This window comes from Hippopotamus amphibius, chromosome 9, assembly GCF_030028045.1.
Source record: "Hippopotamus amphibius kiboko isolate mHipAmp2 chromosome 9, mHipAmp2.hap2, whole genome shotgun sequence".
Classification (NCBI taxonomy): Eukaryota; Metazoa; Chordata; class Mammalia; order Artiodactyla; family Hippopotamidae; genus Hippopotamus; species Hippopotamus amphibius.
The window spans coordinates 73708045-73714674 of NC_080194.1; positions in this window are offsets into that span (position 1 = coordinate 73708045).

The following is a 6630-nucleotide window of genomic DNA, read 5'->3' on the forward strand; positions in this document are numbered from 1 at the left end:
TTGGCATTCTGTGTTCCCCTCTCTGTCCCTCTCTCCTTGTTTTGTGTTTTCTGTGTTCTTCTCCACTGTTTCTTCTCTCCAGACCCCTTTCCCATCCTAGAGGCCCCCTTCCTTTCCACAGGCCTTAGCCTCCTTAACCCAGCTAAGGAGGGGTCTCAGTTTTTCCCAAAGCCCTGGCCAGCCTGAATTCCACCCCCCGCCCCTCTGTCAGGACCCACAGCATCCTAGCATGGCCTTCCTGGGGCGGGGTGGGGGTGGGGGAGGGACTGTGACCCATGGCCAGGGCCGCCTGGGCCCTTCCCAGCCTGGAGACCCCTTACCCCAACCATGTGTGAGGCAGCCCGGCCCCCCTCCTGTCCCTGACTGCTCCGGGGCCCAGGCCAGGGAGTGGCCCCCCAAACAAGGGCTGCACTCATGGGCTCCCTGAGGGGGCTGCTTTGCTCTGCTAGCTTCCTCCTTCAGAGCCTGCTGGGGACTGGGCTATTAGATCTCAGGGCTGCTTCAGTTGAGAGGAATTAGACCCCAGGACCCAGCCAGAGGGATGTAAGAGAACCCAAGAGCAAATGTGAGGCTGGAATGTGAAATCTGAGGTGGGAACTGAGTACATAAGAGTCTGCCCTGTTGGATCCTGGGCTCTGCCCCTCACCACTAGGGTAGTCTGACACAAAGTGCTTCCCCTTTCTGAGGCTCTGTTTTCTTTCTTGTAAAATGGGACAGCAGCAGATTCCCTCCTGGTGCACTGTTATGAGAATTAAATGTTAAACTATGAATAAAACACCCAACACTGAAGGCTCGCAATAAATGTTACTTGAGACAGAATCTGAATGTCTAACACTTAAGAGTCAGAACTGTGTCAGATGCCGCCTCTACTCTCTCAGACTGGCATGGGGTGAGAGCAGGGTGGGGAGGGAGGATGCTCAAAAAGGGTTGAAGTGTAACTAAATGAAAAGATAAGGGGATGAATGATTGCGTCTCAGTCACTGATCAATAGTGGCTTTGCATAAATCACGGGTCCTCAGGAAAAGGGAGGACTAGTACCTATCTTGTAAGGTTCTTATGATAATGAAATTAAGTAAGGAATGTTTAAAAAGGGCATAAAACTGCATAGTTAGTGCTCAATAAACCTCAGCTCTTACAGAAATTACAATAATCATAGCACAAGATTTAAAAGAAAAAAATTCAATATGGGAGGGAGTCTCGGGAGGGAGGCGCTATGGGGGTGTACGTAAAAATACAGTGACTCACTTTGCTGTCCAGTGGAAACTGGCACAACAGTGTAAAGCAATTATATTCCAATACAGAGCTTAAAAAAAAAAAAAGAGGCAAAGCCTCCTAAAAAAAAAATTCAATATAGAAGGATCAATCATTATCTTTATAGATGGGGCCAGTGCCCTGTTTAAGCCTAAACTTTTAAGGAGCATGGTGGGCAAAGGACACAGCTGGCTTTTTAGTGGTCCTCAGGCTCCCAGCAGATTGATGAAAGGGCCTGGAAGGAAGTTGTTTTTACAGACCCTTGACCAAGTGGCCAGGGTGGCCGCGGAGGAGCCAGAGGTCCGAACTCAGGGAAGCTGCAGCGTGGAGCACACCCAAGGGGGCCAGAGTCCGACAGCCAGTCCTGCCCATGAGGGCTGATGCCAAGGGTGAGGCTCTTTCCATGACTACAGGCTTCATCCCATCTTGGTAGTGAGCCTGGCACTTCCTATCGCCAGGTGGGTCCCTGGACCCCTTCCCCACCTGAGCATGGGCCAGAGTGGCAAGCCAGGCACATCAGCCCCTCCCTGATTCTGGCTGTCCTTGAACACAGCCCCAGGCCACCATATCTTGCTGTCCTTGACGCTTGGGATGTGCAGTCCAGCATTCTCTTTTTGTTACTGTCCTGCTCACCCTTCAACTGCCAGCTCTGCTGCAACCCCCCAAGACCTCCCTGAGTCTGAATAATTCACTCACTAACCCGACTTTGGGCAGGTTAGCTGACTCACGGAGCCTGAGTTTACTCAGGTGTAAAGTAGGGCTGTTCATACCTAGCTGTTGGTCTTATGAGCATTTAGTGAGAAAACCCATACGAAAGTGTCCAGCGTGATTTTTGACACATGAATTCTCCCTTATCTTGACACTTTAGAACACTTGTCTTGCTATCCCCCTTATGTTATTGGCATATGTGCCCCATCAGAATGGGAAGTCCTTGAGGACTGGGTTATTCCCATCCCGAGTGCCTAACGCAGGACCTGACCCAACACAGTACATGCACAGAAAGTGGCCCCACCCCTGACCAGCCTGAGATAGAGCCATGCTCTCTGAGCACTTACTATACGCCGGGCAACATGGGGAGCATCCTCTGAGCATCAACAAGTAGTGAGCATTTACTGGGTGGCAGATTCTGTCGACAGCACTAAGTGACATCAGGGAACAGAAGTCATAAATCCTGCCCTTGTGGAGCTCACCTTCTAGCAGAGGGAGCAGATGACACACAGCAAGCACAGTGAGTGTTAGAAGGTGACAAGCACCATGGATAAAAATAGAAGAGTGCAAGGGGGCACGTGAGGGGCGAGGAAGGGTGTGGGTTACAATTTTAAATAGGGTGGTTGGTGTAGGGCTCCTTAGAAGAGGACCTTTGAGCCAAGGATTAAAGGAGGTGAGGGAGTTGGCCATACAGATAAATCTGTGGGGGGTGTGCTCCTGGCCAGGGGAGCAGCCTGGGCAAAGGCCCTAAGGTGGGTCTTACCTGGCTAGTTGGGGTGGAGAAAGGGAACAGGAGCATGAGGGCAGGGCAGTTGCTGGGCCAGTTTACCAGAACTTACGAGATCATTGTAAGGACTCTGATTTTTGGCCCTGAATGAATTAAGGAGCCTTTAGAGGTTTTGAGCCTAGGGATAACGTAATTTGACTTGATTTGATTTGATTTATCTTACTGAGATATAATTGACATATTGTATTAGTTTAAAGTGTACAACATAATAATTTGACATATGTATACACTGCAAAGTGAGTATCACAATAAGTTTAGTTAACATTCATTACCATGCACAGTTACAAAATTTTTTTTTCTTGTGATAAGAACTTTTAAGATTTACTCTCTTAGCAACTTTCAAATATGCACTACAGTGCTGTTAACTATAGTCACCGTGCTGTACCATGACATCCCCAGGACTTGTTTACCCTATAGCTGGAAGTTTGTACCTTTTGGCCACCTTCTCCTATGACTCATGTTTTAGAAGGCTCACTCTGCAGGGCTATTCTATGGGTTCAAACCCCAACTCTGCCTCTTTGTAGCTGTATCACTGGGCCAGACGTTTTACCACACAGTTTCAGTTTCCCCTCTGGATAAAAGCAGATGAAGAGTATGTGTCTAACAGATCTTGGCAGAAATGCCTGTCTGCTTTTAGGCCTAAGAATAGCAGCCCTTCTGAGCAGTTGGTCTGTTTCAATCTCATGAACACCGTGGCCGAGCTTCTCACGCTCACTGGCTGCTGGGAAGCTGAAAGCAAAGCCTGTGCCCTTCCCAGAACAAACCCATCCATCTTTAGGTACTTGAAGCTTTATTCCTGTGCTTGGTTCTTCCCACACCGACTTTAAATGTTATGCCCTTTAAATAATTTCTTTAGAATAACAGTTTTTCCTCAATTACAAAAATAATACATGTGAATGTTAGATATTTTGGGAAACAGACATGTAAAACACCATGAAGAAAATATATGTGACCCAAAGAAAACCACTTTTAATCTTTTTTGATAGTATTTCTTTTGGATTATATATAAAAATATACATTTAAAAATATGTATATATTTTATATATATTATAACATATATCTTAAAATATATTTAAAATACATATTTCATATAAATATATAAATATATTTTAATATAAGTTATATATATATTATACATATATAATTGAGCTGGTAAATGTTTATTTTTTCCCCTCTCCATAGTTCCTTTAATTCCATGCCCTTGCGCAGGCTGTGAGGGGATCACACCATGCCACGGTGGAATGCAGATAATAAAGGAAGCAAATATTTGGCTTTTGAGGTTTGAGTATAAGCAACACATTTGGAAGAACTGATGGAGTCAAGCAACCCAGATTCTAGACTAGACAGGGAATATTCTAATGGAGAGAAGAGGGAGAGAGTTGGAGGGAAGGCGAGGGACTGTGGGTGCTAAGAACGGACGCCTTCACACACATACCCCTCCGCCCCGCTTTGCGTCCCCCTTCTCAGCAGAGCCTGAGAGGTCAGGGCACTTGACTTCCTTGCAGCCTGCTGAGATTCTGGATAGCAGCGCAGAGCTGACTGAGGAAATCCAAGCAGATGGGCCCGTAGAGCCTTGCAGAATGCTCCACAGCCCTGGAGAGTCTGGACAGGAGTAGAGGGAGGTCCTGGGCCCCGGGGGGTGCGGTGCGTGATGGAGAGCTAGCACCGGGGTTCCTGTGGCTCACACACAAGTAGTGCAATCACAGTGCACCTGACATGCAGCTGTATCAGCTTCCTGTGGCTCCTGTAACAAATTGCCAACACACTGGCTGGCTTAAAGCAACAGAAATTTATTCTCTCACATTTCTGGGGGCCAGAAGTCCAAAATCAGTTTCACTGGGCTGAAATCAAGGTGCTGGCAGGGCCCCACTCCCTCTGGAGGCTCTAGGAGAGAACCTGCTCCTTGCCTCTTTCAGCTTCTAGTGGCTGTTAACCTCCATTAGCTTGTGGCTGCACCTTTCTGTTGTGTATTTAATCTCCCTCTGCTTCTCTCTTATAAAGATACATGTGACTGCTGTTAGGACCCATCTGGATAATCCAAGAAAAAGCCCTTCTCTCAAGATCCTTATCTTCAACAAAAGCAAAAATAAACAAGTGAAACTAAATCAAACTGAAAGATTCTGCACAGCAAAGGAAACTATCAACAAAATGAAAAAGGCAACCTATCAAATGGGAGCAAATATTTACCAATCGTAAATCTGATAAGGGGTTGAGATAATCAAAATATGTTGAATGACTCATACAACTCAGGAAAAAACAAGAACAAAAACCCAAGCAATCTCATTTAAAAATGGGCAGAGGATCTGAACAGACATTTTTTCTAGGGAAGATATACAGATGGCCAGCAGGTATATGAAAATGCGCTAAACATCACTAATAATCAGGGAAATCTAAATCAAACCCACAATGAGATATCACCTCACATTGGTTAGAATGACTCTCATCAAAAAGTCACAAGAAATAACAAGTGTTGGCGAGGATGTGGAGAAAAGGGAACATTTGTGAATTGTTGGTGGGAATATAAATTGGTGCAACCACTATAGAAAACAGTATGAACCTTCCTCAAAAAAATCAAAAATAGAACTACTATATGGTCCAGCAATTCTACTCTGGGGATTATCTAAAGAAAATGGAAACACTAACTTGAAAAGATATCTATACCTCCAAGTTCATTGCAGCAATGTTCACAGTACCCAACATGTGGAAACAACCTAAGTGTCCATCAGGGGATGAATGGATAAAAAAAAAAGTGATATATGAGTATATAATGGAATATTATTCAGTCATAAATAAGAATGAAATCTTGTCAATCCAATAACATGGATGGACCTTGAGGGCATTTTGCCAAGTGAGATAAGTCAGACAGAGAAAGATAAGTACTGTATGTTCTCACTTATATGTGGAAACTAAAACAAAAATTCCTCCAAACAGATCTCATAGATACAGAGACTGGATTAATGATTGCCAGGGGGGAGGGTAGCAGGGGACATTGAAGAAATGGGTGAAGGAGGTCAAAAGGTAAAATCTTCCAGTTATAAAATGAATAAGTTCTGGGAATGTAATGTATAATGTGGTGACTGTAGTTAGTAATATCACAGTGCATATTTTACATTTGCTAAGAGAGTAGATCTTAAAAGTTTTCATTACAAAAAAAATATTTTGTAACTACTTATGCTAACTAGACTTGTGATAATCATTTTGCAATATATATCAACAAATATCAAATAATTTTGTTTTACACCTGAAACATACATGCCAATAAAAATACTTACCTTACAAGCAAGATAAAAATAAACAAATTTTTTTAAATATGTAAGATTAAAACTATAAGCAAATACATATAATAATTTAAACTAAGCAAATCATTAAAATCACCAATAAATTATAATTTAAACATGTAACTATTTTTTTTAATTCCCTAGGTGAGACTAAAATAAACATCTCAGTCTTCTGCTTTCTATCCTCTCCATCCATGTGTGCATCCATGTACATCATCTCTCTCCGTGTCTGCCTGTATAAGGGACCAAAGAAGAGCTCAGTGAGGCAGGTTTCAAGAGTCACTGCTTTTCTTTCAGTTTATCTCTGCCTGGGTTGAGGCATCCAATTCATGCATAAAATATGTACAGAATAAAGTAAATAGAACACTTTATTGGCCTCTGATGGGTCAGAGATACATATTTCTGGATACAGGAGATCAGTTTTAAAAAGGTGAAGGAAGATCCTTGTTTCCACTAGCATCTAAGCTCAGTGAGGATAGGGGTCCTCCAGCCCTAGGGCTTAGCAGAGCATTGGGTATATAGGTGCACAGTTAACGCTGACATTATGAATGAATTCACTGTATCCACTGGTAACACTTTTCTATATTATCCTGCCCCATTATATTT